An 11,565-nucleotide genomic window follows, 5' to 3' on the forward strand; every position below is an offset into this window, starting at 1 on the left:
GTGAGTATCTGCGATGTTAATTATCTTTTCCTTAAGAGTTTTGGTGGCATCATAGAATCTGACTCTGAGGTTTGGAGTTAAGTAGGTGTTTCGTGTACCGGAAGCGCATGCGATCAAACCTGTGTGCCGGCCCCGTCTTGCGCGCCCTGGCTTCCGTCTGCAGCGTGGTCCGCAAGAAAGGCCACCGGGAGGGACTCCCCCGCAGAGATCTGGAAGACAGAAGTGCATTTTGTGGTAGTCACAGTTCATTCTGCAACTTTACTAATATGAATAATGAGCTCTTGTGTGACTGAAGGTACGGATCGTTTGTGATTAATTCCTTCTTTATGATCCGTCCCTTCTATCTCATTTGTAAAAATTACGATTGTGCCAAACAAGCCTGTGAGGTTAATCAAGTGCACAGCTTTTTTAAAACCACAAGAGAGTCCCATTAAGAATATTTATCTGTTAAATAATTCTTTACTTAATTGAAGAATATTTCATAATGTTTCTTTCTAAAAGTAACTGTCAGGGTTATTAGATAGAAATATAAATTGATTGGCAAAATAATTGTGTGGGGCTCTAATTGGCAATTACATCAATTTCACTGGCTCGGATGGAAATCTTTTTAAAAAGAGGGAAAGTAACTATAGCTTGATCTTGGTTATCATTATGAAAGGTTTTCTTAGTTTTAAAATATTAGTTCTTTTTACCCTGTATTGTTCCTTAAAAGTAAGCAGCTGTTTATTCTCAGGTGTTATTTTTGTGTGTTTTGTTTGGGGTGCTGTGGGTTATTTCTGTGTGCGTAACCACACGGGTGTATAATCATATGAGTACATAGTTGTTAAGTGAATAGTGTATTGCTATGAATAATTTCAAAAACTTTTAATTGACAAGAGAGTAATATAGCTTTAAATTATCAAAAAACTAATAATTATAAACCTAACAGTTTACGACATTAAGTAAAATTTAAGTGATATGTCCTTGGCTGTATTTCTAATATTTAGGGGTCAGAGGGACTTTGGCCTTGAGCAGTCTTTCTTTTGCTTCTCTTTTGTGACGGGTGACAGTGGCCATCTGATAAAGGGTTTTTGGTGAAGGGTGCTTTGTGTCATGTTTGTGTCCCGCGGTGTGGGGTGGAGAGCAGGCCATCTGGAGCCCCGAGTTCAGACTCGGGCATCGCTCCTGGCTTGTCCTTGGTGCATGTTGATGTCAGGTTGTTTCCGTCTCGTCTGTGTGCTTTCCTTCCCCCGCTGGAGTTCATGGCCACAGGACCCCCGGCTACTGAGCAACTCGGAGAGCGAGTTTGGTGGAGAGATGAGATGTGTGGACGGCTGCCAAAGCTGGCAGGAGGGCCCTGCGGGCCAGCACGCGGGACCGCACCTGCGGCACAGCCGGGGCCTTCCCATCGTGGGCGGTGGGCCTTCTTGCCTCAAGTTTTGTCTTTTTGGATGCTCGGTTCTGGCTGGCATCTTACTAAGTGCCCATCCAGGCGGAAGAGGCAGGCACGGATCACACTCACGCCGTGTGATCACACTCTGAAGGGCCACGGGGGTCGTGAGGGCGGGGTGCGATGCGGCCTGCAGCAGGCCCCGCCTGGGGCTGTGAGTGCGCAGGTGGGTGGCCTGGGACGGCGGCCGGGGCCCTCGGGAACCGCAGCCACGAGGGTCCGGGGAAGCGGTCCAGGGAAGTGGACAAGGTCAAAATGGTTGTTTCTGTGGTCAAAACCAGCCGGATGTCAGCAATGCCAAGTGAGTCACTGACAGCTCTGCCTGGAGCAGAAGGAGGCGTGGGGTTTGCGGGGTGAGGAGGTGAGGTCGTCTGAAAAGGGCAGGAGTAGGAATTTTGGTCTTTACCCTCAGAATAAAGTGCTTAGACATATAAAAAGATTTTAAACAGAAGAGTGGGTGCCCAGGTTTGTGCTACATCAAAAGCAGACATGCCTAGAAGTTTTGACCCCGAGAGGGAGCTTTTCAGAGGCACGGGGCAGACCTGGGCGCCAGGCCGCACCTGGGCTCTTTCTAACCGCAGCGCTAGAAATTAGAACAACGACCCGAACCCGTGCCGGGTCAGACGGCTCGGCAGACGCAGCCAGGGCGGCGCTGGAGAAATCCTCTCACTGTAAAACCGTGGGGAATGGTAGTGCGGGTGTGAGACGGGACTCTGAAGGCAGCACAGCCAGATACCTTTAGCTGAAGGAAGGGGATGGACTTTTTGAATTTTAGTTTAATAAAACATACGGCTGGTGAATGCGACTAGTTTTTAGTTTTAAAATTGAATACTAATAATTTCTCTTCAAAATTTAGAAGTGGTCGGTTGTGGTTTTTGTTTTGCATTGTGCTTTATTTCTTTTGCAGGGAAAAGCTATGGGGATTTGTCCAGGATCAGTGGTATTTGAGCACTATTAAAGAAGAATTTATGATACAGCACAATGTAGAGAAGGAGCTAGGCATGGAAATAATTAGAAATAAGCTAGCTAGAGAAGTCAGTTTGTGAGCTATAAAGGTGCAAATGATGAATCGATATTTCTCACTGACATCTTTTATCTTAATTAGGATGGTATTCCGAACTTGCATTTCTGATTATGCAATCATTTTCTTGAGCTGAATTAGCATGTTTTAACGTATTTATTCATTAGGTCTTATGTCCGTGATAAATTAAACTTTATAGGTAATCAAAACATTATTGCACGATATAATTACAGCTCTCTGAATTGGAGTTTAAGAATGTTATTGCCATACTCTACATAACTTAAATGTCCCCTAATGGCAAAGATTAATAGTATTATAAACTTCCTGGTAATGTGCGGTTCATGTCCGGGTTGATTTACGGTCGGGTAACTTTTGAAGGGCTGACAGCCGTCGTGCTGTGACTTTACGAACAGCGTCGTATCTGGGGGGGTGTCCTCTGTAATTTAGTGCTAATCATTAACCGACTCATAATGATGTGTGTACTAAGTTTATTGTGCCAGTGCTCTGAGAAGTTATTTTCGTGACACAGTAAAGTAGGTGCTTAATCTCACATGGAAGTGGAATAACAATAAAAATTATGTTGATGGGGCTCAGTAACCACGCCCAGGACAATTTTTCAGGCTTCCTTCTTCTCTTAAAAATGAAAGGGTTGATATATTCTTATGAAGGGATATACATTCTTGAGTATATATATATATATATATATATATATATATATATATACACATATATATTATATTATTTATTTGTTTAATTTTTGAGACTGAGTCTTGTTCTGTCACCTGGCCTAGAGTGCCGTGGTGTCAGTCTAGCTCACAGCAACCTCAAACTCCTGGATTCAAGTGATCCTTCTGCCTTAGCCTCCCAAGTAGCTGGGATGGCAGGTGCACGCCACCATGCCCCACTAATTTTTCTATTTTTAGTAGAGAACGGGGTTTTGTTCTTGCTCTGGCTGGTCTCAAACTCCTGACCTCAAGTAATACCTCCAGCCTCGGCCTCCCAGAGTGCTAGGATTATAGGCCTGAGCCACCGTGGCCGGGCTGGATTATATATATTTAATTTCAACTCCACCATCATGGCAGATTGCTCTGGGAAGCCTTGGGCTACGAATACTGGAATTACACCTGTTGGGTCCCTACCTCCAGGTGATGCTCGTGGGCAGTTTAAATGGATCAGGAAGTGGGCATGGTGTCCATTCCCTAATATTAGAGATGGATTGTGGGGATGACAGAGGTACAGACCCATTCCCCAGTCCTGCCCAGGCCACGTATCAGGGAGGTCATCAGTGACATTCAGTGAGGAAGGACTGATGTGATGAGAACTCCAGTCTGTCCACAGGACAGAGTCAAGTTCACCGGATGACACAGGAGTCAGTCCAGTGATCCCCGTGGAGGAGAATACCAAAGCCAACTGTGGCTTCATACTGAGCGATTGCTCCTGAGCCTGGCAGAGACGTGAAAACGAGTTCCAAGGCCAAATGTTTGGGGAACTCTGGGCTAGCAGCCTCAGGGCCGTGAGAGCTTTCATATGCTGGGCGCGTTGTCTCTTTAGCGGGCAGCCTTGGTAGCGTGGCGCACGGCCTGTGCTGACGCTCAGCCCCTGGGGCGCACGTGCACGCCCTGCGCCCCAAACCAGGTATCAGAGATGGAGAACCGGCTTCCTGGGATCCCCCTTGAAGAGCTGCCCCCAGATGAGGTTGTCTGTGGAGGGAATTCTGCGTTCTTGCTCTCGGTAGACTGTGTGAAGTGAGGGAGAAGTTGTGGTTTCTAAACAATGATTTTTTTTTTTTTTTTTTACTTAGAAATATTACTTTTATTTTACTATGAACTGAAGAGAAATGATAATGGTGCTTTTGATGGTCGTTGGTGATAAATAATTAAGGAAAATTAAAGTTGCAAGAGGGTATTTTGGTGTTTTGCAGAAAGATTATAATTAGCAAAATGGACTGTTTGGCATTTCTCTTTGTTATTTTTCATGTCTTTTTTACGGTCATACTCATCATCTAAGATAATGGGAAAATTCGGTCTATTACTTTCTTCAGACCGCATTTAGGCAGGCTGTTTTGAAGAAAGGATATAATTTCCACGTATTGAGATTCTATTTCAAATATAAACAAAACGCCCCGAAGGGAGAGGAGTTACCCTGGTGATTTCACGGTGTTAACTGCGGGAGCTGACAAGCGTGGCTGTGGTGGCCACCGCGACGTCAGAGTTCTGTTTCTTAGGGAAACGAACTCCTTTCCCGTGTACAGTAAACACAAGGAGCGCCGTGCTGTCCTGGCCCACCCCTTCTCCAGTGAGAACCCTGTTTTCTTTGTTTTCGCGTCTGGAGTTGTGTGCCGAGGGAATGTTCCAAACGAGGAAATAACTCCCGTTCATTCTAGCAGTTTTCTCGGGCGCCACGTTTGTGGTTTGGACAGAAAGCGTCTATTGAATACGTTCAGTCTCGGCCTGTCCCAGGTCGCTCGACTCTTGCGACCCCGGGTCCGGGTGCCGCCCGGGCCAGCTCACCTCGCCGGGGAACGCAGAGGAAGACCAAAAATTAAGTTTCCTTTTAGCTTTAGGGAAAATAATTTGTAGTAGAGGAGATGAAGCTTTGTTGTGTGGAAATAAGGGAAAACCAACCCACCGAGCGCAGGCAGAGGCGGTTCACTGACGCTGTGCTGGCGCGGGCTGGCCGGGGGGTGGCCGCTGTCCCCAGGCCTGGGCAGGCCCGGCCGGCGGAGCGCAAGCAAGGGTTCCTTTTCGGGAGGCGGGCGTGCTGCGACGACTCTTCTGCCTCTGTCCCCACGCGAGTCCCTCGAGGCAGGGCGAACGTCACGAACGTCCCCTCCACTCGCTCGGTGCCGTGCACCCTGTGCCAAGGCCTCTCAGCCACTCTGCATTGACTGGTGGCGGGCGGGCACTTAATCTGCAGGCCGCGTGCAAAATGACAAAACTCGGGGCCCTTTGTTAGAAAATTACTTAGAATGTGAAGACATCAGAACAGGTTGTTCGGCGTGAGTGTAGAGTCCTGTGTGATGGCACAGCTTGGACACCGTGAAGCTGGCCCTGGCTGGGGTCACCTAAGCCAGAGTGTCCCAGGAACAAAATATTGTCCAAAGTGCTGCTGCCGTCCGGGATGCAGAGCAGCATCCGAAAGGAAGACACCCCACGTGGTGCTGCCCGCCCAGAGCTCTCACCCCGGCAGGGAGCCTCCTGCCCAGGGGGAGCCTCCCAGAGGGAGACGACTTTGCTGTAAAACCCCTCAGACCCTGTCTTTACAACACCTAGCACTCAAAGTGCCGTGTTCCACTCCGAGGGGCCGGCAGGGAGACAAAGGGCTTTCAGATAAATAAGCACAGGCAGTCTGGGCCGTGGTATTGATTGATTCATGAGTCTTCCTGTAAAGCAGAGGAGAACAGAAACAATTATGTGCTGAAAAACACGTTTTAATGTTTTAAGTGGCTGCATTAAACTTTTGCACTCGAGTAATGGGTTAGAGCGTGGCGGGGCTGCCTGGGACGGCCTGTTGCTTCTCCTGTGCGCGGCTCGGGGTGCCCAAGGTCAGGGGCCAGGAGTTCTCTTGCACTCTCCCCTGGCAGAGCGGTCAGCACGTTGCGTCATGCTCATTTGTTTGACTTCTCTAAAGAGCGGTCTGTCCTTTGCTCTTGGCTCCTGGGAGGTGATCCAGGCGCCTGGAATGCCTGTCTAATCCGAGTGTCTTTGTTACCTGGGCCCCCAGAGAGTCCATGCTAACAATGGAATTTACACTTGACCGCCCAGGGCCGGGGATGGAAGGCGGCCAGTCACACCGGGCCCAGTGCAGACTCTGGACAAGCAGGATGGGTCAGCGTCCCTGGCGGGTAGTACTCCGTGTGTATTGTCCTGTGTCCGTGTCGTGAGGTATTAACGCCGTGGGAGACTCCGCTGCCCACGTGGCCCTTCCCCCGGCCACTCTAATCAGCATCCTTCAATTAGTAAACTGTAACTGCGAGGTCAGCAGCTTTTAGTGAGTTCCCTGAGTCCTAGCAAATGATCAAACCCAAGCGTGGTCTTGGAGACCCCTGAACTTGTAGCTGGTGTCAGAGTGGGGGTCTTGGGGACCCCCGTTTTTCTATCAGTCCTAGTAGAGGACGGCTTCAGGGCAAAGCCCGGTGTGGAAGTGCTTGGTGAGCGTTGGGTGGAGGAAGAAATTGATGGAAAGCTCTTTTATGAAGCAGAAGCCCGAGCAAAGGAGAGTGACTCCGGGAGTCTCTTGGGCCAGAGGGAGGAAGCCCGTGCCTTCCCCGTCCTGGGGAAGGCCAGGCCCTGCCACCCTTCTGTGACTCGCGGTGGTCATGTCTCAGGTCCCCAAGGACAGCAGTGTCTGTCCAGACCCTTCATCCCGGCCTTGCCTTCCAGCCGCCACCCTGGTTTCTCCAGGTTAGCGTGCGGCTGCTCTTGAGCAGGGACGGGCACAGGTTCACACGGGGCTCTGCTCAGGTGTCTTGTGTCGGGACCCTCCCGCTTTGGGCAAGCGCACTCTGGCCCCTGCCCCCAAGGGGCTGCTTGGGGGTGCTGTACCCCTCAGGCTTGTGTGTGGATGGCCACCTGCTCCTTCCCTGGTGAGAGGGTCCTCGGAGTCCTGGGATGTTTCTCCATTTGTTCATGTCATCTACAATTTCTTTCATCAGCGTTTTATAGTTTTCCTTGTAAAGGTCTTTCACCTTCTTGGTTAACGTATTGTTAGGAATTTTACTTTTATAGCTATTGTAAATGGGATTACCGTCTTGATTTGACTCTCAGCTAGATTGTTATTGGTGTACAGAAACACTCCTGATTTCTGCACATTGTATCCTGAAACTTTACCGAATACATGTATCAAATTTTAGAGTGTTTTGGTGGAGTCTTTAGGGTTTTCTAGATATAAGATCATATCACCAGTGAGCAGAGATAATTTGACTTCCTCTTTTCCTTGGATGCCTTTTTTTTTTTTTTTCCTCTTGCCTGATTGCTCTGGCGAGGACTTCCAATACTATATTGAATAAGAGTGGTGAGAGTAGGCATCCTTGTCTTGTTCTGGTTCTTAGGGAGAATGCTTTCAGCTTTTCCCCATCAAGCATAATGCTGGCTGTGGGTTTCTAATATATGGCCTTTATTATTTTTCTTTCCATGCCTAGTTTGTTGAGAGTTTTTATCATTGAAGCGATGCCGAGTTTTACTGAGTGCTTTTTATGCATCTCTTGAGATGGTCATGTGGTTTTTGTCCTTCATTCTGTTTATGTGATGTATCACATATACTGATTTGCAGGGGTTGAACCATCCTTGCATCCGTGGTGTAAAACCCACTTGATCATGGAGTCTTATCTTTTCTGAAGGGCTGTTGCTAGTATTTTGTTGAGGATTTTGGTGTGTATGTCCATCAGGGATATTGGTCTATGGTTTTCTTTGTTGTTATGTCCTTGTCTGGCTTTGGTATCAGGGTAATACTGGTCTCACAGAGTGAGTTAGGGAGCATTTCCTCCTCCTTATATTTCAGAACAGTTTCAAGAGAATTGGAGTTAGTTCTTCTTTGTCTGTTTGATGGAATTCAGCAGTGAATCCATCTGGCCCTGTGTTTTTATTTGTTTGGAGATTTTTTATTACTGACTCAATCACACTACTTGTTATTGGTCTGTTCAGGAGTTCTGTTTCTTCCAGGTTCCATATTGAGAGGTTGCATGTTTCTTAGAATTTACCCATTTCCTCTAGGTTTTCTAGTTGAACATATAGTTGTTTATAATAGTCTCTGGTGATCGTTTGCATTCCTGTGGCATCAGTTGTAATGTTTCTTTCTTTATATCTGACTTAGTGTATTTGGTTTTTCTCTCTTCTTGGTTAGTCTAGCTAGTGGTTTGTCAATTTTGTTGATCTTTTTGAAGAACTACCTTTTTGCTTCATTGATCCTTCTTTTTTTTTTTTTTTTTGGTCTTTATTTCATTTAGTTCTAATCTGATCTTTGTTGTTTCTTTTCTTCTGCGGACTTTGGCTTTGGTTTGTTCTTGAGGTGTGATGTTAGTTTGTTAATTTATGATCTTCCTAGTTTTTTGATGTGGGCATTTCTCTCTCTTTTTTTTGAGACAGAGTCTCACTCTTTTGCCCGGGCTCGAGTGCCGTGGTGTCAGCCTAGCTCACAGCAACCTCAAACTCCTGGGCTCAAGCAATCCTCCTGCCTCAGGCTCCCGAGTAGCTGGGACTACAGGCATGCGCCACCATGCCTGGCTAATTGTGTATATGTATATATATATATATATATATATATATATATATATATATATATATATTAATTATAGTTGTCCAGCTAATTTCTTTCTACTTTTAGTAGAGATGGGATCTTGCTCTTGCTCAGGCTGGTCACCAACTCCTGAGCACAAACCATCTGCCCTCCTTGGCCTCCCAGAATGCTAAGATTGATTACAGGCCTGAGCCATCACACCCAGACTGATGTAGGCATTTAATGCTATAAACTTCCCTTTCAGCACTGCTTTTTCTGTATCCCCCAGGTTTTAATATGTTGTGTTTTCATTTTCATTCATTTCAAAAAATTTTATAATTTCTATGTTAATTTCTTTGTTGACCCAGTGATCATTCAGAAGCATGTTGTTTAATTTCCATGTATTTGTATAGTTTCTGAAATTCCTTTTTTCATTGATTTCTAGCTTTATTTCTTTGTGGTCTTAGAAGATATTTGATATAATTTCAATTTTTAAGAAATTGTTAAGATTTGTGGTCTATCTTGGAGACTATTTCATGTGCTGATGAAAAGAATGTATATTCTGTAGTTGTTGGCTAGAATGTTCTGTAAATGTCTGTTAAATCCATTTGGTCTAAACTCCAGTTCAAATCCAATGTTTCTTTGTTGATTTTCTGTCTCAAGAACATGTCTAGTGCTGTGAGTGGGGTGTTTGTCTCTGTCTCTTTCTTTAGGTCTAGTAATATTTGTTTTATGAATCTGGTTGGGTCAATGTTGGATGCATAATATCCTTAGGATCATTATATCCTCTTGCTGAATCGATCTCTTTATTATTATATAAAGACCTTTTTTTTTTTTTAAGACAGGGTCTTGTTCTGTTGCCCAGGCTAGAGTGCAGTGACATCATCAGAGCTCACTGCATCCTTAAACTCCTGGGCTCAAGCGATCCTCCTGCCTCAGCCTCCTGAGTAGTTGGGACTACAAGTGTAAGCCACTATGCCCGACTAATTTTTCTTTTCTTTTCTTTTTTTTGTAGAGGTGGGGTCTTGCTCTTACTCAGGCTAGTCTTGAACTCCTGGCCTCAAGCAATCCGTCTACCTCAGCTTCCCAAAATGCTAAGTTTACTGGTATGAGCCACTGCACCTGGCCCTTAAAGTCTGTTTTATCTGATATTAAGTATAGCTACTCCTGCTCAGTTTTGGTTTTTGTTTGTGTGGAATATATTTTTCCACCCTTTTATTTTCATCGTGTGTCTTTATAGGTAAGGCGAGTTTCCTTGTAAGCACACGTAGTTGGTTCATGTTTTTTTTTTTAAATCCATTCTGCCAATCTATATTTTTTAAGTGAAGCATTTAATTCATGTATATTCAAGGTTAATATTGATATTTGAGGCTTTGTTCCTGTTATATTGTTAATTGTTTTTTAGGTGTTTTATACATTCTTTCTTTTTTTTGTCTTTGTGGTTTGATGAAATTCTGTCTTATTGCCATTTGATTCCTTTCTCTTCTTCCTTTGTGTGATTGTTTTATAAGATCTATAAGTTTCATATTTTCATGTGTTTTTGTGATAGTGAGTATTAACCTTTTCTTTTCCTATTTAAGACCACTTTATGCATTTCCTGTAGGGCCAGTCTAGCAGTGATTTATTTTTTCAGCTTTTTATTGTCTAGGAAAGATTTTATTTCTCCCTCATTTATGAAGCTTATTCTGGCAGGTTATAAAATTCTTGGCTGGCAGTTTTTTTCTTTTTGCCCTTTGAAAATGCCATCCCAGTCTCTTCTAGCCTGTAAGGTTTCTGCTGAGAAGTCTGCTGTTAGTCCGATGGGGTTTTCTCTATAGGCGATTAGATGTTTTTATTTTGCTAATTTAAAAATTCTTTCTTTCATTTTGCCTTTAGACATTTTGATTATAATGTGTCATGCTGAAGTCCTTTTTGCAATGTATTTGCCTGGGGATTGCTGGGCCTCCTGTAATTGGTTGTCTAACTCTTTTGCTAGACTTGGGAAGTTTTAATAGATTATTTCCTTAAATAGGTTTTATAAACTTTTGATCTCTCTTCCCTCTTGGGAATACTAATAATTCATAGGTTTGCTTGCTTTTTGTAGGCCCAGCCATCTTGAAGGCTTTGTTCATTCTTTTTTATTCTTTTTTCCTTATTTTGTCTGATTGGATTATTTCAAAAGACCTTTTTTCAGGAAGTTCTGAGGCTCTTTCTTCCTCTTGGTCTAGTCTATTATTGAAGATTTCAAATGTATTTTGTATTTTCTTCAATGAATTTTTCACTTCCAGCATATGTTTGTTTTTTTGTTTGTTTTTTTTTTAAGCTATCTATCTCCTTGGTAAATTTTTATTCATATCTTGAATTGATTTTCTGATTTCTTTGTATTGGTTTTCAAATCTCTCTTGCATCTCATTGAGCTTCTTTAAAATCAGTATTTTGAATTCTTTATCTGCCATTTCAAGAAATTCTTTTTGATTGGATTCTGTTGCTAGACTATTATTGTTGTGGTCTTTTGGTGATGTCATATTTCCTTACTTTTTTATGTTTCCTGTGTATTTCTGTTGATACCTGCACTTTTCCCAATTTTTTGACATTGCTTTATAGGGGAAAATGTTTTCCTGAGGATGTATGTATGTCGTGGGTTGTATATATGCTGTTGGTTGAGTAGGACACGTGGGTGCCTGCAGCAGTGTGATCTTTGTATGTATGATATCTTGGGCAGCACACAGGGTCAGTGGTATCTGCAATTTCTGCGGTGGTTTAGGGAATAGTTACTAGTTGAGGGTATGGTGAAGTTTTGCTGGGGGCTTGAACACCAGCCAAGCTAGTCTTTGGGCCCCAGTGGGGGGAGCAGTGGGCTGAGTGTGCCAGCTTTTGGCCCCAGAGCAGCTTGCAATGGCAGTGTCATTAGTGTGGCCTGGGG

Source organism: Microcebus murinus, chromosome 9 (assembly GCF_040939455.1).
Source record: "Microcebus murinus isolate Inina chromosome 9, M.murinus_Inina_mat1.0, whole genome shotgun sequence".
NCBI lineage: Eukaryota > Metazoa > Chordata > Mammalia > Primates > Cheirogaleidae > Microcebus > Microcebus murinus.